The following is a 12,057-nucleotide window of genomic DNA, read 5'->3' as shown; positions in this document are numbered from 1 at the left end:
TCAGGCATTTGAGAAATCACAGTCTCTGTCCCTAGAGGGACTGAGCTAAAGTTTGGCATTATAACATAGCAACTGTCTCCAAGGCAGCACGTTAAACATCCTATTCTGAGATTCTTTCCCTTTCTGAAGAAAAGGAACAGGCTAAAATATATGCTGAAAGAATGTATCTGTCTTTCCACAAAATGGTGTTCAAGCTCCCTGCCCAGGTCAAATAATAAAATTTTATGCAGTATCTGCCATATACCAGGTACTGGAATATAAAAACTAACAAACTTTATCTTGCCCTTAGGAAACTCAATAATCTAGTGGGAGAGAGATGTAAAACAACTTTTAGACAGTCTATAGTAATATACCACTAGCACCGTAGAAGCACCGTAGAAGCCACGGAGAACTGTTCATTTGGGCCACAGGTCTCTGAAACAAGGTGAGGCCGGACACGGCAGCACATGCCTATAATTCTAGGACTTGGGCAGCTGAGTCAGAATCATTGCAGGTTCTAGGTCATTCTCAGAAACTTGGTGAGATTCTGTTTAACACACACACACACACACACACACACACGAGCATAAGCTTCAAGGGTGGGTAGGATTTTACGAGGCAAAGAACAGGAGAGGATTATTCAAGGTGCCAACTGAGGCACCAAGACCTCAAAGCACGTGGCAGAAATCACACTCAAGCTACTGTGCATCATAAGCTGATGTGGTTAAGAGCAGAGTGTGTTGAGATCAGAGGCAGGGTGTGTAGGACTGGAAGAGTAGGTTTGGACTAGGATATGAAGGGTTTTATATGCCACATCTGAGCATCTGGACTTTATCTTACATTTAATTAGAAGCCCAAAGTGTGTGTATGTGTGAGAGAGAGATGGGGGGGCGGCTGGGACTGGAAACCAGGAGCATTCTACCTCTAAGCTACATTCCTAGTCCTATTTTTTTTATCCCTTATTTTGAAACAGAGCCTCACTAAGTTGCAGAAGGCCTCACTAAGTAGCTGAGGCTGGCCACAAACCTGCAATCCTCCTGTCTCAGCCTCCCAAGTGCTGGGATTACGATGAAGTGCATGCACTACCACGCCCCGCTTCCAAATAGCTTCTTTTTTTTTCTTTTTCTTTTTTTATCTTTTTTTTTTTTTTTGTGGTGGTACTGGGATTCCTGGAAGCCTTTCTACCTCTGGGCTACACTCCCAGACCTATTTTATACTTTTTTTATTTTTGGAAACAGGGTCTCTTTAAACCAGCGCGGTTGGCTTCAAACCTGCACGATCCTCCTGTCTCCCCTTCCCAAGCACTGGGATTACAAGCGTGCGCCACCATGCCCGGCTCCAAATAGTTTTTTTTTTTTTTTTTTTTTGGTGGTACTGGGGTTCCTGGAAGCCCTTCTACCTCCGGGCTACACTCCCAGACCTATTTTTTATACTTTTTTATTTGGAAACAGGGTCTCCTAAGCCAGCGCGCGCAGCTGGCTTCGAACCTGCGCGATCCTCCTGTCTCTGCCTCCCAAGCGCGGGGATTACAAGTGTGCGCCACCACGCCCGGCTCCAAATAGTTTTTTAAACAAAGGAGCAACATGCTAGGATCTGTACAAAGAAAAAAAAAATCTGGTAGCAAAGGGGAGGGTAATTGAAAGGGAGAGATTCTGGAGAAACTTGTGAAGGTCGTTCCAGTATCCTACTTGGGAGGTAACAAAAGTCTTGGGTTGCAGAAAGGGAAGAGTCTTATATAACCCTGAAGTTTTCAGTTGAATGAGAAGGTGGTGTCATTAACCAAGAAAGAAACCCAGAAAAAAACAGGCATATTTGAGAGTATGTAAATTGCAGATCTGAAATTCAGTTGTAGCTATGGTAAGCTTGGGGTGCCTATGGGAAATCCAGGAAGAGAAGTCTAGGAAGCCTATGAAAAGATATCTAGAGAGTAGATATGACACACTGGTTAGTGCTGAAACCATAAAAATCAACAAGGTTGCAGAGGGGGAAAAGATAGAACAAGAAAAGGAAGAGGACCAAGGACAGGACCAGGGCTGCAGCGCGCAGGGTGTTCAGGGTACCAGAGCACCAGGCTGGTGTGGTGAGCAGGGGCTGAAGTCTAGTCCGAGCTCGGCTTGCCAAGCCATGTACCCTAGCCCAAGCCTGTGCCAAATCGGGAGGGCATTGCCGTGGAAGGTGAGCAGAAGCCACACTGCAGTGGCCGAGAGGGAGGTGACTCGAGGGAGCCCTGTGGGGAGGAAGGAAGAACGCGTGTCAGCTGGAAGACGCACCGAGGGAGCCGGCTCAGATGAGGGGCTGGAGGTACGTCAGAGAGGAGGCATCGTTCCTCTCAGAGTTCAGGAGCAGAGGCGGCAACGAGATCGCGGGGAAGGTGGAGGGGACCAGTTTTACAACTTCTGCCGCCCTTTTTGTGCCAGTAATTATATTTCCCCACCCTCTGCCCAGAGATTCCTATCATCATCTCTTCCCCAGATCTGCTGTGCTCTTGTTGCCAGGGTAGCACCCTTCCTGCAGCCTTCTGCCCAGCAGTTCACACCCATATACTCAGCCCCCATGTGGGCACCGAGAGGAGGTGCAGAATCAAACTGGTTTTCCAGCAGCCTGCCCCTAAGGACTCTCCCAGGAAGACATTCCCCCAAGAACAGAATTCTCAGGACCCACTCCTCTAACTCCAGCCAAAAGGCATTTGTGGGATTTTATGGGGACAAAGGAAGAGAATTCTAATATGAGAGCCATAAGACTCGAAAAGAAAATAGAAGCCCCGTGAAGCAGCACCGTCTACCGCTGCACATAGGCTTCTAAGCCTTCTGCTTCTCTGGGGCTCTACCCAGGGAAAGTAAACAGGGCTAGTCTCAAGGCAAATTTTTCATCCTGTGTCCCCTCCTTTGCTGTCAACTAATCTTTGTCATGTGTTGGTCAACTGCTTCTACTTTGATGAAAAAGAACATATTTATTTATTTATTTATTTATTTATTTATTTATTTATTTATTTATTTTTGTGGTACTGGGAATGGAAGCCAGGGAATTCCTACCTCCAGGCTACACCCCCAGACCTATTTTACATTTTATTTTGAAACAGGGTCTACTAAGCTGCTGAGAGCCTCACTAAGTAGCTAAGGCTGGCTTCAAACCTGTGTGATCCTCCTGTCTCAGCCTCCCAAGTATTGGGATTACAAGCGTGCGCCACCACACCCAGATTTTATTTTTGTTTTAAAACAGGGTCTTGACTTCCGGGAAGATGGCGACCGAGAAAAGCGGGGCTTAAGAGCCCTGCTAACAACCAATCTCCATTACCACAAAATCAGCGCCTTTCATAGCCAGAAAACACCATCACCAGAGAAACAAAAAAATCACCAGGCTCCAGAGAGAAAGCAGACTGAGAACAGAGCCACAGACGCGGCAGCAATGCTTTACTGCCGGTGGCAGCGGGGAGTTCACCGGGCGGCTACAGCAAGCTGAGGTGAACCGCTGCGGAACAGCCAGGCAGGATTTCTCGGCGCAGAGAGCATCTACAGCTCCCAGTGGCTGAGCTCAGCACACGCTGCAGGGATTCAGAGTGGAAATCAAAACCAGAGAAGAAAAAATACCAGCCCCACGGCCGAGGGTGTAGCAGTGGCGCCATATTGCCACCAGCGGCAGCAGCAGCGAATTCAGCGAAGCCAGTACAGCTACATCTGCGTACTCAAGAACAGTGAGTCAAATTGCGGGCCACAGAGGAGAAATCCCAGTACTGTACTCCCTGGGACTTGACCCAGTGGAGGAGGGGCGGTGGCAGAGATATCACACCATAGGAGAACGTGCAACCTGGCACCCCCCACAGTCTAAAGCAGCCTCTATCGACTCTCTGGGTCGGAGACTCTGTGATACAACCCAGTAAAGGAGTAGTGGGGTCTGAGATATACTGACTCGAGATCCAGAACACCTTAAGTGAAGTCATAGTGACCCAAGGGAAGAACCCAGAGAAGGCACAAACTTCCAAAATCATGGGAAAGAGGAATAATACTGGAGCAATGAATGCCCACAACCCCACAACATCAGAACTCAATAACACAGAAAATCAGAGATTTCTAGAAGAGCAAATCAGGAAAATAACTGTAGAAATAATAGAGGTGCTTCGAAAAGAACTCAGAGGGAGCCAAAAGGAGATAAAGGGTGCAATTAATGAAGTAAAGGCCTCAATTCAAAGCACAAACAACCGATTAGAACACATGGAGAACAGAATCTCGCTCTTAGAAGATGATCATTCCAAAAATGAACGCATAGTTTCTAATCTAGAAAAAAATATCCGACAGCAGGAATCTGATATTGAAGAAATATGGGCCCATTTTAAGAGAGCTAACCTAAGAATAATTGGAATAGAGGAGGGAAAAGAAAGTGAAACCAAAGGGATCAACAATCTCTTCAAGGAAGTAATAGCAGAAAATTTTCCAGACATAAAGCAAGAGGTTGATACACAGGTCCAGGAAACTTATAGAACTCCCTTTAGACAGGATCGGAGAATAGGATCCCCACGCCACATAATTGTCAAAATGACCAATGTGGAAGCCAAGCAGAGAATCTTAAAGGCAACAAAAACAAAGGGCCAAGTGACATTCAGAGGCAAACCAATTAGAATCACTCCAGACTTCCCAAACCAAGTTATGAGAGCCAGAAGGGCTTGGAGTAACATATTTTCAATTCTGAAAGAAAACAACTTCCAGCCAAAAATTTCCTACCCAGCAAAACTTTCTATCAAATTAGATGGAGAAATAAGAAGCTTCCATGACAAACAGAAACTGAAGGAATTTATGTCTTCAAAACCAGCGCTAGAGAAAATACTCAAAGAGATTAACTACAAAGAAGAAATAGGTAACACACACCAGAACTAGAGAAACAAGATTTTCCATCCAACAGACAACTAAGATTGACTATCTGTGGAAATTCATTATTTATGTTAGTCTTTTACCTATCTCTAAATTGTATTGTTTGCTTTTATTGTTGTTAATTTTTAGGATTTCTAGTTGTAATATTAATATACCTTCAGATATAGCATTTGTGAAATATTTTATCCCATTCTATTAGTAACTGTTAACTCTGTTTACATTGTCTTTGGATATACAATATTTTTTTTTATTTTTTAGGGAGTTTGTATACTCTTCTGTTGCCTGTGCCATTGAAATCATATCCAAGAAATCACTGCCAATTTCAATGTTGTGAGGTTTTATGACCCAGATTTTCTCCTAAATGTTTATAGTCTTAAGATTTATATTTAGGTCTTTTATCTATTTTGAGTTAATATTTGTATATGGGATTAGGTACGGGTCCAATTTTATTCTTTTCCATGTAATTATTATTTTTCAACAATATTTAGTTAAAAGATTATTTTTTCCACCACCAAATGTTCGTGGAAACCTTGTCAAAAATAACTTGATAATATAGGGAAGAATTTAGCTCTAGGCTTTTATTTAACTCCAATGGTTTATATATCTGCCTTTAGAATAGTACTACACTGTTTCAATTATTGTAGCTTTATATGGTTTGAAATCAGAAAATATATATCTTCTAGCTTTGTTCTTTTTCAAGATCGTTTTGGGTATCTAGAGTCCATATTCCATATTAGGATAGATTTTTTTTCTGAAAAATAAATATATAAATATATGATAGTTTCACCTAAAAAATAGAAAAAATATTCTCTGTTAAGAAAGAAAGCAAAAAGAAATATTGAAATGTTATCTTTAAGTCATCAAAAGCTTGGTATCAGACAAATGAAACTGTTATGTGAGATTATCATTTTTAATTTTGGATAAATTGCTATAATACTACATGTCAACCACTAAGCCAAGCATGGGAGGGAAAGATGGGGAGAGAATGGGGTGGGGATTGGGTGGGGGCTGACTGGGCAATGTGTGCATGTATATCTACAAAAGTTTGTATCCCACTATGATGTATGAATACAGTGCACCAATAAAAAAAAAAAAGGAAAAAAAAAATAAAACAGGGTCTTAATAGGTTGCTGCCAGTCTCACTATATTGCTGAGGCTGGCCTTGAACCTGAAATTCTCCTGTCTCGGCCTCCCAAGTACTGAGATTACAGGTATGCACCTTGATGCTTGGTTAACAATACTTTTAAAAGAAACCAGCTATCTGTTTTTATAAGTGATTGAGAGATTATTTAAAGTATACAGAATGAGCAAGGCATGGTGGCACACACTTGTAATCTCAGTACTTGGGAGGCTGAGACAAGAGGATCGCAGGTTCATGACCTGCCTCAGCTACTTAGTGAGGCCTTCCACAACTCAGTGAGACCCTGTTTCAAAATTAATAATAAAAAATACGGCTGGACATGTAGCCCAGAGATAGAATACCCCTGGGTTCAATTCCCAGTACTGCAAAACAAACAAACAAACAAACAAACAAACAAATAAATAAATAAATAAATAAATAAGAAAGAGAGAATGGTGTTTACAGGTTATGCACAAATACTATGCTTTTTCTTATTCTTATTTTGGTGGTACTAGAGATTGAATTCAGCCCTACCACTGAGCTATATCCACAGCCCTTTATGTTTTATATTGAGACAAAGTCTTGCTAAATTACCCAGGCTGGCCTCAAACTTGTGAGCCTCCTGCTTCAAACTTCTGAGTCACTGCAATTACAGGCCTGCATCACAGCACCAGAGTTTATGCCAATTTATGGAATGGAATTGATCATCCTCAGAGAGTCCTGGAACCAGTCCCCTGCAGTTACAGAGGGATGTCCGTACTCATAAATCTTGGCCAGGCATTCTCTTTGTTCCTGAATCACGCTCCTGCCTCTGCCTTTGTATGCTATTTCCTTTGCCTGGATTGCTTTGTAATTTGTTAGTACCTCAAAGAACAATGCAATAGGACCTCACTAAGTTGCTGAGGGCCTTCCTAAAATGCTGAAGCTGACCTCAAACTTTCAGTCCTCCTGCCTCAGCTTCCCAAGTACTAAGCAACATATAGTATAGTTGCTATACCATATTGCTTAGGAAATAATGACAAGAAAAAAGTCTACTATGCATGCTCAGTACAGATGCAGTGTGTGTGTGTGTGTGTGTGTGTGTGTGTGTGTGTGTGTGTTTTACCGGGGACTGAACCTAGGAGTGTTCTGCCTTTGAGCTACACCCCAAACCTTATTTTATTTTTAATTTTGAAACAGGGTATCGCTAAGTTGCTGAGGGCCTCATGTAGTTGCTGAGCTGGTCTCAAACCTGCAATAGTCCTGTCTCAGCCTTCCGACTACTCGGATTATAGATGTGTGCCACCACACCCAGCCAGATGCATTTAAAAAAATATTTTCAGAGCTGGGCGTGGTGGCACACACTTGTAATCCCAGCATTTGGGAGGCTGAGACAGGAGGATCAAGGTTCGCAGAAAACCTCAGCTAGTACTCAGTGAGGCCCTTTGCAACTCAGTGAGACTCTGTTTCAAAATAAAGAATTAAAAAATAGGGCTGGGGGTGTTGTTCAGAGGTAGAATGCCCGGGGTTTCATCCCCAGTACTGCAAAATAAATAAATAATTAAATAAAATAAATATTTTCAGTCAATAGTTGGCAGAATCTGTGGATAGAGCCCATGGATATGGAAGACCAACTGTGTCTGAATTATGCAAATTCAAATAGTTTCATTATAAACCACTAATCCCTCTCTATGGCTACAAAATTTGAAGCAAAATGAAACCCTCACAATATTTAACATTTGTCAGGAATTGCATACTTTTTTTTTTCAGGTCTGGGGATGGAACCCAGGGGCATTTGACCTCCCATATACAACTCCAACTCTATTTTTTATTCTTTATTTTGAAACAGGGTCTCACTAAGTTGCAGAGGGCCTCACTAAGTAGCTGAGGCTGTCCGCGAACCCCAATCCTCCAGTCTCAGCCTCCCGAATGCTGGGATTACAAGCATGCGCCACCATGACCGTCTAGGAATTGCATACTTTCAAACCTGGTGCTAGTGAAGAGAACTAGGAACTATTTATGTTATTGCCACATGGAGGAGCCATTCTAGCTAGAAAGATATTTTCTCTTAAATAACTTTATATTTATTATTATTAGAAAAGTAGTTTTGACTTGTGAAAGTTTTTAATTTTGTGTGAAGGTCCTGAAACTGCATCTTTTTCAGAAGAGCCAACTGCTTAGGAATCTGGTGTGACAGGAGGATAGACTAAATGGGAGAAGGAAGACGTGCAGGAGACAAGGGATGAGGTTGAAAACAGGTTATAATCAGGTCACGAAGTACTTTCCTGATCTGACTATGCACTGGCATGCAATCTTTATTCCTGGGCATATTACTACATCCACAAAAGGGAAGAGAATCATCTTTGAATGATAATGCTACCCAACCAGGCCTGTTTCATTATACAGTGTGCCAATCTCTGAAACAATGAGTTTTGCAAAGGAGAGTTTACTCATGAGGTGGCCACCTGTGGAGGGAGAGAACAGATCTCAAACTCATCTCCCTGAGGATGAGAAGTGGGGCTACTAATGGGCTGAGGCGTGGGGAAAGGCGACTGGAAGTTAGGACGTAATCAGTGGTTTGCACGTGTAGTCAGACCTCATCGGTTGCTACTGCCATGCTCCCTTGTCAGAGCTGTGATCTACGCCTCTAAAATGGGTGATGTGTGTGTGGTGATTGAACCCAGGGGCATTCTACTTCTGAGATACACTCCCAGCCCTATTTTATTTTATCTTTGTGTGTGTGTGTGTGTGTGTGTGTGTGGTTTTGAAGACTGGTTTTGAAGCGCTGGTTTTGTGTGTGTGTGTGTGTGTGTGTGTGTGGTTTTGAAGACTGGTTTTGAAGCGCTGGTTTTGAAGACATAAATTCCTTCAGTTTCTGTTTGTCATGGAAGCTTCTTATTTGCCCATCTAATTTGATAGAAAGTTTTGCTGGATAGGAAATTTTTGGCTGGAAGTTGTTTTCTTTCAGAGTTTGGAATATGTTACTCCAAGCCCTTCTGGCTCTCATAACTTGGTTTGGGAAGTCTGGAGTGATTCTAATTGGTTTGCCTCTGAATGTCACTTGGCCCTTTGTTTTTGTTGCCTTTAAGATTCTCTGCTTGGCTTCCACATTGGTCATTTTGACAATTATGTGGCGTGGGGATCCTCTTCTCCGATCCTGTCTAAAGGGAGTTCTATAAGTTTCCTGGACCTGTGTATCAACCTCTTGCTCTATATTTGGAAAATTTTCTGCTATTACTTCCTTGAAGAGATTGTTGATCCCTTTGGTTTCACTTTCTTTTCCCTCCTCTATTCCAATTATTCTTAGGTTAGCTCTCTTAAAATGGGCCCATATTTCTTCCATATCAGATTCCTGCTGTTGGATATTTTTTTCTAGATTAGAAACTATGCATTCATTTTTGGATTGCTCATCTTCTAAGAGCGAGATTCTGTTCTCCATGTGTTCTAATTGGTTGTTTGTGCTTTGAATTGAGGCCTTTACGTCATTAATTGCATCCTTTATCTCTTTTTGGCTCTCTCTGAGTTCTTTTCGAAGCACCTCTATTATTTCTACAGTTATTTTCCTGATTTGATCTTCTAGAAATCTCTGATTTTCTGTTTTATCGGGTTCTGATGTTGTGGGGTTGTGCGCATTCATTACTCCAGTGTTATTCCTCTTTCCCATGATTTCGGAGGTTTGTGCCTTCTCTGGGTTCTTCCCTTAGGTCACTATGGCTTCACTTAAGGTGCTCTGGATCTCGAGTCTGTATTATCTCAGACCCCACTACTCCTTTACTGGGTTGTATCACAGAGTCTCCGACCCAGGGAGTCGATAGAGGCTGCTTTAAACTATGGGGGGTGCCAGGTTGCACGTTCTCCTATGGTGTGATATCTCTGCCACCACCACTCCCTCACTGGGTCAAGTCCCAGTGAGTACAGTACTGGGATTTCTCCTCTGTGGCCCGCAATTTGACTCACTGTTCTTGAGTACACAGATGTAGCTGTACTGGACTCGGTGAATTCACTGCTGCTGCTGCCGCTGGTGGCAATATGGCGCCTCTGCCACGCCCTCGGCCGTGAGGCTGGTGTATTTTTTCTTCTCTGGTTTTGATTTCCACTCTGAATCCCTGCAGCGTGTGCTGAGCTCGGCCACTGGGAGCTTTAGACGCTCTCTGCGTGGAGAAATCCCGCCTGGCTGTTCCACAGTGGCTCACCTCGGCTTGCTGTAGCCATCCGTTGAGTTCGCCGCTGCCGCCGGCAGTATGGCGCTGCTGCCGCGTCCTCGGGCGCGTGTGTCTCCTCTGTGGCCCTGAGCTCTGTTCTCAGTCCGCTTTCTCTCTGGAGCCTGGTGGTTTTTTTTGTTTTTCTGGTGATGGTGTTTTCTGGCTATGAAAGGCGCTGGTTTTGTGGTAATGGAGATTGGTTATTAGCGGGGCTCTTAAGCCCCGCTTTTCTCGGTCGCCATCTTCCTGGAAGTCTCCAAAGAGATTGTTGATCCCTTTGGTTTCACTTTCTTTTCCCTCCTCTATTCCAATTATTCTTAGGTTAGCTCTCTTAAAATGGGCCAATATTTCTTCAATATCAGATTCCTGCTGTCGGATATTTTTTTCTAGATTAGAAACTATGGGTTCATTTTTGGATTGCTCATCTTCTAAGAGCGAGATTCTGTTCTCCATGTGTTCTAATCGGTTGTTTGTGCTTTGAATTGAGGCCTTTACTTCATTAATTGCATCCTTTATCTCTTTTTGGCTCTCTCTGAGTTCTTTTCGAAGCACCTCTATTATTTCTACAGTTATTTTCCTGATTTGATCTTCTAGAAATCTCTGATTTTCAGTTTTATCGGGTTCTGATGTTGTGGGGTTGTGGGCATTAATTGCTCCAGTATTATTCCTCTTTCCCATGATTTCCGATGTTTGTGCCTTCTCTGGGTTCTTCCCTTGGGTCACTATGACTTCACTTAAGGTGTTCTGGATCTCGAGTCAGTAGTATCTCGGACCCCACTACTCCTTTACTGGGTTTTATCACAGAGTCTCCGACCCAGAGAGTCGATAGAGGCTGCTTTAGACTGTGGGGGGTGCCAGGTTGCACGTTCTCCTATGGTGTGATATCTCTGCCACTGCCCCTCCTCCACTGGGTCAAGTCCCAGGGAGTACAGTACTGGGATTTCTCCTCTGTGGCCCGCAATTTGACTCACTGTTCTTGAGTACGCAGATGTAGCTGTACTGGCCTCGCTGAATTCGCTGCTGCTGCCGCCGGTGGCAATATGGCGCCGCTGCTACGCCCTCGGCTATGGGGCTGGCGTTTTTTTTCTTGATTTTGATTTCTACTCTAAATTCCCACAGCGTGTGCTGAGCTCGGCCACTGGGAGCTTTAGATGCTCTCTGCGCGGAGAAATCCCGCCTAGCTGTTCCGCAGTGGCTCACCTCGGCTTGCTGTAGCCGTCCTGTGAATTCGCTGGTGCCGCCGGCAGTATGGCGCTGCTGCCGCGTCTGCCGCGTCCTCGGGTGCGAGGCCGGTGTATCTCCTCTGTGGCTCTGTTCTCAGTCCGCTTTCTCTCTGGAGCCTGGTGATTTTTTGTTTCACTGGTGATGGTGTTTTCTGGCTATGAAAGGCGCTGATTTTGTGGTAATGGAGATTTGTTGTTAGCGGGGCTCTTAAGCCCCGCTTTTCTCGGTCGCCATCTTCCCGGAAGTCAAAAGTTTCATTTTCTAAAGCCCTCATTTAGAAAACCTGATTTCATCTGGGGTTATAGCTCAGGAACAGGAATGGGATAGCTCAGGTATAGCTTAGGAATATATGCTTGTCTATCATGTGCAAGGCCCAGGGAGGCTGATACAGGAGGATCGTAGGTTCGTGGCCAGCCTTAGCCACTTAGGGAGGCCCTCTACAACTAGTGAGACCTTCTTTTAAAATAAGAAATAATATAGCCAGGCATGGTGGCGCACCCCTGTAATCCCCGCGCTTGGGAGGCGGAGACAGGAGGATCACGCAGGTTCGAAGCCAGCCAGGCTGGCTTAAGAGTCCCTGTTTCCAAATAAAAAAGTATAAAAATAGGTCTGGGAGTGTAGCCTGCAGGTAGAAGGGTTTCCAGGAACCCCAGTACCACTAAAAAACTAAAATTAAAAATTAAAAAAAAGA

Source organism: Muscardinus avellanarius (genome assembly GCF_963383645.1).
Source record: "Muscardinus avellanarius genome assembly, chromosome: 16".
Lineage (NCBI taxonomy): Eukaryota > Metazoa > Chordata > Mammalia > Rodentia > Gliridae > Muscardinus > Muscardinus avellanarius.
Note: the sequence above shows the minus strand (reverse complement) of the source record.